Raw genomic sequence first — 14742 nt, forward strand, 5'->3', positions numbered from 1 at the left:
AAGGTCAAGCTGTGTAGTCTGGGCAGATTGTTTTCTGCCTTTGACTGCATCTTGTATCCTTTTACCCTCAGTAGCTCTGTCTCTTCACTTAAGGTACCCATTGACTTTCTGCTAATCTAACACTCTTCTTTCTATCCATAGAGCAAGGCACACTAGTAATTTTCAGGATACAATAACAGAAACTTGTTTCTATAAAAATATTATCTCATCTACTTTTTGGGATTATAAATCTTTTGAGTTGGCACATAGAGAATAGAAAGTCTTGTTTAAAGTTTTGTCTATTCTGGAAAGTGGGGTTAGGGGAAAAAGTCTTCTTACAACAGATGGGAAGTTAACTTTTGGACCAAAACATTTTCTCATAAGACCTGAAGTTTGTGACTCAGGATCATTTGTGAAATTTTCCCCTTCCCCATCTTTTTATTTTGAAAATTTTAAACCTCCAGGAAAGTGGAAAGAATGGTACAATGAATACCCATATAAGCTTACTTAGATTGACCAATTTGGTTGTAACTTTATCTTTTCCACATTTGTTTTATCTGTGTATATATAAATATTTTTTTTTCCTAAAACATTTAAAAGCAAGTTACAGACATTGCAATGCCTCACCCTTAAGTATTTCTCCTAAGATCAAGGGCAGTCTCCTAAATAACCACAATATGTGATCAGATCCAAAAGTTTAATTTCAGTTTAATAATAGCATTTAACATAGGGACAGTATTCAAATTTTTCCACTTGTTCTCAACATGTCTGTTAAGGTTCCATCTCTCCTTCCTTTAACCTCTAGAACTTAAAAAAATATATATGTATGTGTATGTGTGTGTGTGTGTGTGTATACATATATATATGTATGTATGTATGTATGTATATACATACACACACACACACACACACACACACACACACATTCATAGCTTCCATGTACTATCATAGAGATTTTGATGTAGTGGGTCTAGGGTGAGTGATCTCAGGCATTTCTATGTTTTTAAGGCATTATATGGGATTCTAACATGCACACTTTTTAGAACTACTTCCAGTAAGGTAAAGCTGAATATTTCATTTTAAAGTTGCAAAGGGAACACCTGAATTGAGGTTGCTGGAGTCCTAGCCTATACAAACTGAAGTAGAGTATTCCTAAATTATTTTTTAAAAAGAAACTGATTGAGATATAATTCACACATGATGCATACAATTCACCCACTTAAACTGTATGATTCAGTGACTTTTGGAACATTCACAGATACCTGCAGCCATCCTGGTAGTCAATTTTAGAACATTTTTATCACTTCGAAAGAATCCCTGTACCCTTTATCTGTTGCCTTCTTATCCTTCCACCCCATTCCCTCCTACCCTGCCCTATGTAACCACTCATCTACTTTCTGCTAAGATAGATTTGCCTATTCTGTACATTTCATATAAATTGAATCATATAATATGTGGCTTATTATGTCTGTCTTCTTTCACTTAGCAGGATGTTTTCAAGGTCCATTCATGTTGTAGCCTGTATCAGTACTTCATTCCTTTTTATTGCCGAATAGTATTCTATTGTATGGATAGACTACATTTTTTCTGTTTCTCAGTTTGATGCACATTTGGGTTGTTTCTGTTTTCTGACTATTATGAATAATGCTACTATGAACATTTGTTTATAAATTTTCATGTGGGCATGTTTTAATTTTTCTTGTGTGTATACCTAGGAGTAGAATTGCTGAGTCGTGTGGAAATGCTATGTTTAATCATTTGAAGAATTGCCAGGCTGTTTTCCAAAGCTGCTGTACCATCTACATTCCCATTAGCAGTATCCAAAGGTTTTGATTTCTTTACATCCTCACCAATATTTGCTGTTGTCTGTCTTTGATTTTAGCCATTCTGCTGAGTCTGAAGTGGTATCTTGTGGTTTTGATTTGCGTTTTCCTAATGACTAATGACACTGAGCATCTTTTCATGTGATTATTGGCCATTTCTATATCTTTTTTGAAGAAATGTCTATTCAGATTCTTTGCCTACTTAAAAAATTGGCTTATTTATCTTTTATACTTGTGGATTTGTAAAAGAATTACTTTTTTTGACTTGAATTCAATTACTTTTAGAAAGAAAAATTAAGACTTTGGCCCACAGAACCAAGCTGTTATCTCCTAGGAGGAGGAAGAATGGAAGACTCGATTCACGGCACCAAGACTGTCATCCCTTTAAAGCATTTACGATAGAAATTTGGGTCAATGGCACCAACCTTGTATCATCCTAACAGTGCATTCAGCACAACCTGGTCCCAAGTCACAAATTCTCCCTTTTGCTAATTACTGAAAGGTGACCGTAACCTACAACACATCATTGGTGTATAAAAATGCAACTGACTTCTGAATATTAACTTTGTATCCTGCTACTTTACTGAATTCATTGATCAGTTTTAACAGTTTTCTGGTGAAATCTTTAGGATTCTCTATATGTAGTATCATGTCATCTGCAAATAACAGGAATTTGACTTCTTCCTTTCCAAGTCAGATACCTTTTATTTCTCTTTCTTGTCTGATTGCTGTGGCTAGGACTTCCATTACAGTTTTAACAGAAGTGGTGAAAGTGGGCATCTTTGTATTGTTCTTGATCTTAAGGAAAATGCTTTTAGCCTTTCCCCACTGAGTATGATGTTAGCTGTAGATGTGTCATATATGGCTTTTATTATGTTCCCTCTATTCCCACTTTGCTGAGGATTTCTATCATAAATGGATGCTGGATTCATCATTCTTAACTGTTGTGATTATTTTTTAATTTTTACATATGGCTTCAAGGAGATATTTGTTTTGCCTATTTCTGTGTTGTAAAGAGATTCCAAATTCAGCAACTTCCCCTTTCGTCTTTCGTTCTTACCTTTCTGCAGCTGTAGCTTTGCATTTTCTGTGAGTTGGAAATATCTATATATTTTAATAACTTTTATTGAAGTATAATTTACATAGAATAAAGTTTACTCATACAAGTCGATGAATTTTCACAGATGTATAAAGTTATGTTACGACTACCACAATCATGGTATAGATATAGAAAATCATGGTATAGAAATTTCTGTTATCCCAAAATGTTCTCTATTATTGCTTTGCAGTTTGTTCTCCCCACTCAGCCTCAGCCCTTGTCAATCACTGGCCTGGGTATATCAAACTTTGTTTATCCATTCAGTTGACGATCATTTGGATTGTTTCTAGTGTTTACCTGTTATGGATGAAGCTGCTATGAAAGTGCGTGTTCAAGTATTTGTTTGGATTTATGCTTTCATTTCTACTAGGTAAACACCTAGGAATGAGATTATTGGGATGTATGTTAAGTGTGTGTTTATCTTTATGAGAAACTGCTAAACTGTTTTCTAAAGTGGCATTCTTGGCATATCTACCACCAGTTGCTCCACGTCCTTGTCAGAACTAGATCTTATCATTTTAATTTTAACCATCCTAGTAGATGTGTAGGGGTATCTCATTGTGGTTTTAATTTGCATATCTCTGATGACTGATGAGGTTTAATTACTTTTTGTGTGCTTATTTACCATTTCATATATATTCTATAATGAAGTGTCTGTTCAAATCTTTTGTCTGTTAAAAAATTTTTGGTTGTTTTTCTCGTTATTGAGTCTTAAGTGTTCTTTGTATATTCTAGATAGAAGTTTTGTATCAGATATGTGCTTTCTAAATATTTTCTCCGTTTCTGTGGTTCTTATTTTCATTTTCGTATGTTTTCTACAAAAATCAATATATGAAAAAATAAGTAAAAATCAATTGTATTTCTCTATACAATGAACAATTAGAAATAGAAGTTTAAAAATTATTACTATTTACAATAGCTTAAAATATGAAATAATTAAAGATAAATTTAAGAAATCATATGTAAAACTAGTACATTTTAAACTACTAACATTACTCAGAGAAATTAAAGAAGACCTAAATGAATGGAGAGATATAATATGTTCATGGATTTGAAGACTCAGTATATTGAGATGTAAATTCTTTTTGTTGAGCTATAGATTTGACGCAGTCCCAATCAAAATCAAGCAGTCTTTTTCAGAAAGTGACAAGATTATTATTTCAGATTTATATTGAAGTGCAGAGGGCCTAGAATAACCAAAACAATATTGAAAAACAATATAAAAGTTGAAATCACCCCACCTGATTTTATGACTTTCTATAAAGGGTACAGTAATCAAGACAGTGTGTGGTGTGACATTGGTGTAAGGATAGACTCTTGGATCATTCGAACAGAATAGAAAGACCAGAAATAGACAAATCTGTCAAGATAATTTAATGGGGAAAAGATAATCTTTCCAACAAATAATTCACATGAGGAAAAAATGAACCTTGACCTTTACTCCGTGCTGGTCAAGGAGTAAATTAACTTGAAATGGATAATTGACCAAATATAAGAGCTAAAATCATAAAACATGTAGAGGAAAACATAGGAGAAAATGTTTGTGATTTTGGGTGAGGCAAAGGTTTCATAGAACACAAAAAGTACAAGCCATAAGAAGAAAAAGTTTGATTTATCAAAAAGAAAAATTTGGAGGATCAGGACAAATTGAAGTGTGTGTACAAGGGGGTGGAATGGTGAGTTGTCAAACAGCAGCGCTAAACTATTAAAGAGATATTAACAGGTTTGTTGTTTTGGGATTTTAAAGAATATCACTACCTCTTTGGAGATAGAAATTTAGAAATCATGATAAGTGATATTTGTAGTCAACTCCTATGGGCTTATCCATTTCTACTTTTTCATTCCTACTCAAGAAAATATATGCAAATGAAATGGTTGTGAATGCCTTCTACTTTATAAAAGAAATAAATACTAGCTCAGGCTGTAGACCTGTGTTCGATGTCCTCATTCTGCCACTTAGTAATCATATTATCCTAGGGAAGTCACTGAACCTCTTTAATCATCTGTTTTCTCATCTTTATAATCAAGATAATTATAGGACTTTCCTCATAGAGTTATTAGGACAAAATGAAACAATCCATGTAAAGTAACATAGTGCCAAAATTTGTTTTAAATATGAACTAAATGTTAATCTTTTTCTTCATGCCTTTAGGTACTTTAACTAGTAATAGTAGCAATTACTTATGACATAGTTTACACTCATGGAAAACTGCTGGATTAGGTAAAAGAGAATTAAGAAATAAGAATGGGTTCCAGTTTTTCACTTTGGGATAGGTTATGGTACCTTTAATTGTAATTGGGTGTACAGGGAAAAGAACAGGTTTGGGAGAGCAAATTAATGGGTATGATTTTTAGCATATTGATGACAGATCATTTATTTGGTATAGATACCCTTTGAAAAATAATTTATGAGATGAAATTCACATAATGTAAAATTAACTTTTAAAGTGAACAATTCAGTAGTTTTTAGTACATTCACAATATTGTGCAAATACCACCTCTAATCAGTTGTAAAATATTTCCATCTTTTCAAAATAAACCCATTTAGTCCTTCTTCCCCTTCCCCCTTCCACTGAGCCTCTGGAGACCAATAATATTATGCATTCTGTATCTATGGATTTATTCTAGATAGTTCATATAAATGGAATCATATAACATGTGACCTTTTGTGTCTGACTTCTTTCACTTAGCATGATGTTTGGTTGGTCACCACATTCTAGCATGTATCAGTATACTTCATTATTTTTTGTGACTGAATAATATATCATCGTATGTATATAACATAATTTGTTTATCTATTCATTTTTTGATAGCATTTGGGTTGTTTACACCTTTTGGCTGCCATGAATAGTGCTCCTGTGAACGTGTGTGTACATGTTCACGTTTGAGTACCTGTTTCAGTTCTTTTGGATATATACCTAGGGATGGCATTGAGGGGTCATATGATAATTCTGTCTTTAACTTTTTAAGGAATTGCAAACTGTTTTTCACTAGCAATGTATGAATGTTCTAAATTTCTCTGCATACTCGCCAACACTTTATATTTTCTATTTTTAAAAAAATGTTGTTTTTAAAATCATACTGTCCTGGTAAATGTGAAGTAGTATCTCATGGTTTTGATTTGCATTTTCCTAATGACTAACGATATTCAGCATCTTTTCGTGTGCTTTTTTTTGGCCATTTATGTATCTTTAGAGAAATGTCTATGTCTATTTAAGTACTTTATATTAGTTTCAGGTGTATAGCATAGTGGTTAGACATTTATGTAATTTACAAAGTGATCCCTCCAATAGGTATAGTACTCACCTGGCATTATACATAATTATTATAATTTTTATTGACTATATTCTCTATGCTGTAACTATTTTGTAACTACCAATTTGTACTTCTTAATCCCTTCACCTTTTCACCCAGCCTTGTAACCCCAATCTCATCTGGCAACCATCAGTTTGTTCTTTGTATTTATAAGTCTGTTTCCATTTGTTTGTTTATTTTTTGTTCTTTAGATTCTACCTGTGAGCTCATATGGTATTTGTCTTTTTCTGCAACTTATTTCACTTAGTATAATACCCTCTAGGTCTGTGTTGTCACGAATGACAAAATTTCTTTCTTTTTTTTTTTTATGGCTGAGTAATATTCCATTGTATATATGTACTACTTCTTTATCCAGTCGTCTATTGATGGGCACTTAGGCTGCTTCCATATCTTGGCTATTGTAAGTTGTACTGCAGTGAACATCGGAGTGCATATATCTTTTCGAATTAGTGTTTTGGATTTCTTCAGATAAATACTCAGAAGTGGAATTGCTGGGTCATAAGGTAGTTCTATTTTTAATTTTTTGAGGAACCTCTATACTGTATTTCATAGTGGCTACACCAGTCTGTAGTCCCACAACAATGCACAAGTATTCTCTTTTCTCCATGTCCTCGTCAGCACTTGTTGCTTGTTAATTTATTGGTGATAGCTATTTCGACAGGTGTGAGGTGATGTGTCACTGTAGTTTTAATTATATTTCTCTGATGGTTAGTGATGTTGAGCATCTGTTCACATGTCTGTTGGCCATCTGTATGTCCTCTTTGGAAAAATGTCTATTCAGGCCCTCTGCCAATCTTTTAATTGGATTGGTTTTGTGTGTGTGTGTGTGTGTGTGTGCGTGTTCGTTCTATGAGTTCTTTTTAAATCTGGATATTAACCCCTTATTGATGTATCATTGGAGACTATCTTCTCCCAATTGGTAGGTTGTCTTGTTGTTTTGTATTGATGGTTTCCTTTGCTGTGCGAAACCTTTTTAGTTTGATGTAGTTCCATTTGTTTATTTTTTCTTTTGTTTCCCTTGTTCAAGGATATATAACAGAAAAAGTATAGCTAAGAGCAGTGTCAAAGAGTTTACTGCCTGTTTTCTTTTCGGAGACTTGTGGTATTGAGTCTTTAATTTGAGTCTTTAATGCACTTTGAATTTATTCTTGTATAAGGTATAAGAAGGTGGTCTAATTTCATTTTTTTTGCATGTATTTCTTCAAAAAGTTTTCTTACCACCATTTATTAAATAGACTGTTTTTATCCTATTGTTTATTCTTGCCTCCATTGTCATAGATTAATTGATTACGTAGACATGAGTTTATTTCTGCGTTCTGTTCCATTGACCTATGTGTCTGTTTTTATGCCGGTACTATGCTGTTTTGATTACTGTAGCCTTGCAGTATAGTTTGATTTCGAGTAGTGTCATACCTCCAACTTTGTTCTTTTTCAAGATTGCTTTGGTTATTTGGGATCTTTTTGGTTCCATATAAACTTTAGAATTATTTGTTCTAGTTCTCTGAAAAATTCCATTGATATTTTGATAGGGATTGCATTGAATCTATAGATTGCTTTGCATAGTTTGGATATTTTAACAATGTTAATTCTTCCTATCCAGGAGCACAGTATATGCTTCCATTTATTTGTATCATCTTTAGTTTCTTTCTTCAGTGTCATAATTTTTCTAGTATAGGTTTTTTACTTCCTTGGTTAAAATTATTCCTAAGTATTTTTTTTATGTGATGCATACAATTTTTGATTAAGTCAAATTTATCTATTTCTTACTTTTGTTGCTTTTGCTTTTGGTCTCATATCTAAGAATCCTTTGCTAGATCTTACGTCATGAAAATTTACACCTATGCCTTCTACTATGAGTTTCATTGTTTTAGCTTCTATATTTCCTTCACGGATCCATTTTGAGTTAATTTTGTGTATGGTGTCAAATAGAGGGGAGAGGTCGAACTTCATTCTTTTGCATGTGGCTGTCCATTTGTTAGATATCCTTTTAAGAGTTTGAGATAGACATCTAGAGTAAAGGAGATCAGTTTTAGAGCTTTAGACAGGGATTTGGAAGCTGTGGATTAAATCATGCATGAAAGTACAGAGAACAAAAAGGAACGTAGGGAAGCATGAAAATCTTACTGAGTTGAATACTTAACTATCTTATACTTTTTGCCCTTTTTGAAAGGGCAAAAAGTATAAGATAGTTAAGTATTCAACTCAGTAAGGTTTTAGGAGTTTAGATTAAATGCATTCTCTGCTTATTAACTTGAGAATTGCTGTCCTTTTCACTGTATAGTTTTCATAAGAGGAACATGTTTCTAATGCCACCTAGTGTCTTTTCAAATGTTTGAGAGTATTGTTTTGTAAGAGATTTAAAAATAAAAGTTGAGAGAATTTTGTGAGATTGAATAGAATGTTAGCAGCCTAGTTTCTTCTTCTCAAGAGCATCCTTAATAGAGAAGCAAAAGAACAGACTGTTTTGCCTGAACAAATTTGGAGCTGAATTTTATCTTGGATTGTTAAACGTTTTAAAGAATTTAAGGTGTACAACCTTAGAAAAGGTGGCTTTCATATTTTAAAAAGGCATTTAAAATTAAAAGTTTTAAGATAAATTGGTCAACTGATTGCCACTCTTGAAAGATACCATGTTGAATTTATTGAAGCTTAGGATACATGATAGAATGCTTATGCAAGTTTTATATAAAGTTTTACATATGCAAAATGGTATTAAATCACCAGTTAACAATTATAACTACAGGTTTTGTTCTGTTCCCTGTTTTAAATCTTGTATAGAAAGTCTTTTAATTGGGCCATTAATGTCATGTATTGCTATGCATACATGACAGTGTTGAGGAGATATTAAAAGTATGATATTGGTATATTCTTATAAATAATAGGACTATTAGATATTTGAGTTGAGTTAGAGAATTAATATTCACTGGATTTTGTTTTAGAGTTTTGTGAGGTAGATATAATTATCCTATTTTACAGGTGAGGAAAGTCAGCCCTGCAGAAATTTGTTCATTTGTCTATTATCCCATAAATATTTATGAAGCACCTACTATGTATCACCACTGTATTAGGTGCCTGGAATACAAGAGCGAACAAAACCAAGTTAAATACTTTGCTGTAGGACAGTAAGTGAATGTTAGAGCAGGAATTAAAAACCAGGCAAATCTGACTCTGAAGTCTTTTTCAAGACTTGTAAGTAAGTGGAGAGAAAAGTCTGGCAGGTTGGATTATTTCAGTTGCATCTTCTGGCTGGATTTATTGATCAGGATTACATATTGAGAGAGTTTTACTTTGTTTTGATTACATCACAATTTCTCTGTGAGTTGAAAGGAAATTCTCTTCTTTCGAGTAGGCAAATAAAGACGAAAATACATTTATTCCACATATTAGTCAGGGTCCTGGCAGGAAACAACAAATTAGGAGATTATAATAAAGGAATATGGGCAGAGTATAGAAAAATGTCAACATACACATATTACCTTATGCTTAGTAAGTTACCTGGTGCCGTTACCTAGGGTTGAGGAGTGAGGGGAGGATGTGATGCTTGGAACTTGAGAGACAGTGGGGGCCGTGCGTAGAAGGCAACCTGACAATTGGCATGATGTATGGTAGTGGGATGCAGCCAGGCTAACATAACCCTGCATGGAGCAACGCAGGAGAATAAGTTGCCCCCATTCTCACCCTTACCCTCTTTTCTTTCTCTGACCTCCTGCTAATACTACCTATAGGCTGAACTCATCTGGACAAAAGAGGACAAGGGAGCCTGTTGACATAGTTCATAATGATCCTGCAGTTTAGGGTACGGAGGATGATCGTTGAGCTTATTTATACATAATTTTGACTATGAATTGCTTTATGTTGAATCATATTACAGTTTTGATCAAAGCATTAATAATTTTTTAAATAAACCTACTTTTGAGATTTTCCTGGAAACCATCTCTTATAGTTCAAAAATTCTGTTATTTCACAGTTCTCTGACTCATTAAAATACATGTAACTATAGCATTTATTATACCTTAATTTTAAATTTGCGTATGTAAAATGTAAGTTAGAGTTCTTTTGAAAAATAAGTAGCAAATAGCAGTTGTTCTTTAACCTTCATTTAATAAATTGTTTTCAAGTGGGAAATCAAAGTGTTTGATGTGACTTTCTTAGAGTCTTATATGGAATCACATGTATTTTTCCTTTTGCTTAGATTGTCCTGGTCAACTTCTGTGTGCCTTTTAAGATCCAGCTCAATGATTCCTTCTGTTGTGAAGAATTCTGTGACTCCTCCATCTGAACAGTTGCTTAACCTTATTTGTACCACAGTTATTACTATATATAGGTGGTATACCATTAGTATTACTATATTTAGGTGGTAGAAAAAAATTATTATTACATATAGGTGGTAGACTCCAAGAATATGAATAAAGATTAAGAGTGCTTAAACCAGTTGCCACTGTGCATTACCTTGGGCAGATTACTTAACTCTGTAACTCTTTTCCTTCTTTGTCAAATGGGAATAAAAATATCTAAAGTAGTTACTCTGTTTTTCTTTTAATTATCAAATGGATTTGTATATGTAAAGTTTTTAGAACAGTGCTCAGTACATAGTAAACTCTAGTAGGTGATGATATTATTGTGTACATTCTTTTCTTATCTTCTAGTCTTTGAGTGCTTGTTTCTCTTTACACTTGGATTTTAGAGCATAGTACAGTGTGTGGCATGTAGTGGTTTCTCTGTAAACATTTGCAAAATGAATTGTTTTTGAGTGTCTGATATCCTTATTCCTTTAACATTTAATCTCTAATTTTCTGAATAACTGTTTTAGTATAAAACCAAATAAGAAAATGGAATGTTAGAGCAGGGGGCATCCTGCATTTTTATTTGCTAAACCTAGCAACTGTAAACAGGGTAATAGACTCTTTTTTTTTTTAACAAGTGTAGTATTGTTTCCCAGGCTTTGCTGTACATTGAAATCATCTGAGAATCTTTAAAAACACTGATGTCTGGCTCCCAGTCCCAGACATTCAAATTTAATTGGTATAGGGTATGACCTGGCGATCAGGATTTTTAAAAACTCCCTAGGTCAATTCTAATATGCAGCAAAGTTTGGGAATCACTGAGATATGTGAAACTCAAAGCTTTAAGGGATTCTAAAAGTTACTATACCAAAAGGTTTCACCTTTTCCTCTCTCAGTGGGTATACAAACATACTACAATAGATATCTATATTCACATATCCATACATATTGATTTTTCCTCTCTCTCTAAGATATACTCTAAAATGAGATTCCTGAACCAAAGGTTATATGCATATTTTATTTTAATAAGTATTATTATTTTTAAGTTTACCTTCCATCAGCCATATCTGAATATGTCTGTTTTCAAGCAGTTTTTCTACATTATTAGAAAGTAAAACTCTTATAATTTTTGCTACACTGTATTATTTTAAAAAATCTTTATTTCCCAGACCATTCATTTATCTATCCTGTCATACAGCTTAACAATCTTTGTCTTAACTAAAGTACTTAGTCTGTTTACTTTTATTGTAATTACTGATATATTTGGATATTTGTCTGTTGTCTTATTTTGTGTGATTGTAATAGAATAAAATAATAGTCTTTCTGACTCTATTTTGTTCGAGCCTACCCAGTTACCATAACATGTCGATCAGCAACTTTTGCTTAGTCTTGCACATAGATACGCTAATCATTAAGGGACTCTAACCTGTATCCTAGGAATTACTGAAACAACCTCCCTTCTTGAAACTACCTCCCAGAGATAAGGAAATTATGTACAAAAATAATGAGTGTTTATCAAAAGATTTATAGGAACTTCATAACTGAGATCACTGCAACTGGAGTTGTTGACCAAAAGCAAAGAAGTTTCACCATCCCCTTTGGACCCTTGCTGATGTCCAGATGTCTGCGGTCATCAATCACCTCCTGAACTCAAATCTCTCCTGTTTCCCCCTTCCTCTGCCATAAAAGAAGACTGAATTCTGTACTTTTTCAGGTTAGTTCTCTAGGACACTAGGCTTCCATCTTCTCAGCTTGCTGGCTTTCCAAATAAAGTCGCTTTCCTTGTCCCAACTCCTTGTTACTTGACTTATTGGCTGTTGTGTGGCGAGCAGTTTGAGCTTTTACTCAATGACAGTATGAATTTTGCTCCAGATGGTACTGCTAACAAGTAATAGACTGGGATTCTTTTGTTTCTGATTCCAGTGTTTTCTCTGTTCCATCACACGTGCCTATATAAAGTATACTTTTTCCCTCTTCTGTTATTTCAATAGATTTTCAGAACATTCCTTGGCATCAGCTGGGCAGGGCTCTGTGATTGTGGTAATATGGGCTTTGCTATTTATTGGAATTTTCTAATTGGCTTACCTCTGTATAGGCAGCCTCCTTCTCTCTTAATGAAGACATTTTCAGCCTTTAGAGGCAGCATTCAGAAGTTACCAAATGAATGTATTGTCAGGACATCATGAAAAAGAGTAAATAGGTAGGTATTCGTACCCCTTCCCCCAACAAAACCACATTTTACTGGATAAAAAATTAAAATGATAGAGTAAGTACAAATGGGTTCTAAATGTTGTGTAAAATTATAGTTATGCATGCTCTTTAGTGGGCTTGAACCATTGAAAGCAGAGAAGAAGATGATTTCACTTTAATAGAAAAGACTATACAGTTTATATCATAAGAGCTATGCTGCTAGAGAGTTTCTTCATGTTTTCACTATGATGCTTGTGAGGCACACAAAGCTTGAGGGAGGATCACCCTTCCTCAGTCAGATGCATCTAACACTGACTTTGTTCAGTCAGCTCTCTAGACTGTGGTTTTACATATGGAAGAGTAGAAAGTAGTACTCTTCTGAAGAAGAAAAGGTATTTGAGGTCTACCATTTGAAGGTTGCTACTAGTGAGTATGGAATAAAGAAACTGTTTTTAACTCTTTAGAAGCAAATTAGTTAAGAGAATAGAATCTTAACATGTCTAAAATGATAGACATTTCTTCCCTAGTATTCTTCATCTTGTAAATGGAGCCACAATCTTGGTAAAAGATGCTATCCCTGATTCTTTTGTTTTTCACCTCATATTCAGTCCAAGAGCTAGTCTAGTTGGCCTGTATAGAATATACTCTGAATCTATATACTTTCCCCCCACCAAGCTTTACTGCTAGAACCCTAGTTCAAGCCCCTATTTCTCTAGTCTGAACAGTTCCAGTGGCTTCTTATTTGATTTCTCCACATTCTGTTGACCTGTTTAAAATCATTCCCCACAAAGTAGTCAATACATTAAAATATTAAAAAAAAATTTTTTAGAAAGTAATACATTAAAATAATATATTAGGCCATGTCATTCTCTTGCTTAAAATTACCCAGTGGCTTCTCACTACACAAACTCTAAACTCCTTATTGCAGCCTACCAAGTACTATAATGATCTGGTCTTTGCCTGCTTCTCTGAACTCATCTCATACAACAAGCCCCCTTTTACCGTATTCAATCAGTCTTGGTCTTCTTTCTGTTGAGAACGTTGAAAGCTTGTTGCCACTACAAAGCCTTTGCAGTTTATTTTCCCTACATCTGATATGTTTTTTGCCTATCTTTTCATGACTAACTTTCAGATTTTATCTCAGACATCATTATTTCTCTCCCATCACGTATTCTGTTTTCTTCATAGCACTTAACAATATTTCTAATTATACTTTTATTTATTTACCTGTTTGTATTTGAAAATAAAACTCATTTGTCTTGTTTGCATCTTTACACTTGGCAACTAGTATAGGGTATAGCTCTGAACTGGGGGAAATTTTGAAATTTTGGATTTTATGTATTAAAAATATTTTATTAAAATATTCTATCACAATTCTCATGGCATTCTTGAGGATTTCTGTTTTTTGCCTAGTTCACTAATATCCTGACTGCTTGGGGGGTGGGGGGTGGCTCCATAGTGTAGTGGTTAGCACGTCTGCTTTATACACAGAGTTTGCGCCCCAGGTGGAGCCACGAACCATACCTGGGGCCTCCGAGTGCGCTGGAGGTGCCAGGCCCCCCGGAGGTGCCAGGCCCCCGGTGCGTGCCGCGAGCATGTGGGAGGAGACGCCCCGCCTTCAGAGATCCAGTTCTTAAAAGGGAAGGACATCCGTAGGTCAGGGGTAGAAGGTGGGGCGGGAATTAAAGAGGGGGAAAAAAATATCCTGACTGCTTGCTTGGTGGAGGAACAGATCAGAAGCAATGGGAGACTTTGTTCTTTGTAATGTCTACTATAAACTATCTCTGAATCTTCCTTATTATAACTATTTTGTCACATTAACTGTGACATTTCTTTTAGTTAAGCTTGAGATTGTAAAGACCTAGAACCATTTTGTAAGATGACTATTTTAATAGGTAGTTTAATTAATTAACTTAATTAAAATTTTATCCAGCAATATAGCTATTTGAACTGTTTTGATTGCTCACATAATACTTATTAGATTAAATAATGTTTGAAGGTAATTTACAATTTTCAATTTCTGATTGCTTGTTGCTAGTGTATAAGAAGTACA

General features: G+C 33.8%; 1 protein-coding gene across 11 annotated transcripts in view; it reads left to right on the top strand.

The window, feature by feature from the left end:
* MAST2 (microtubule associated serine/threonine kinase 2) overlaps window positions 1-14742 on the top strand; it is a 178475-nt gene that overhangs the window by 31599 nt on the left and 132134 nt on the right. The gene's annotated exons all lie outside the window — the stretch shown is intronic.

This window comes from Pteropus medius, unplaced genomic scaffold (genome assembly GCF_902729225.1).
Source record: "Pteropus medius unplaced genomic scaffold, Ma_sr-lr_union100, whole genome shotgun sequence".
NCBI lineage: Eukaryota > Metazoa > Chordata > Mammalia > Chiroptera > Pteropodidae > Pteropus > Pteropus medius.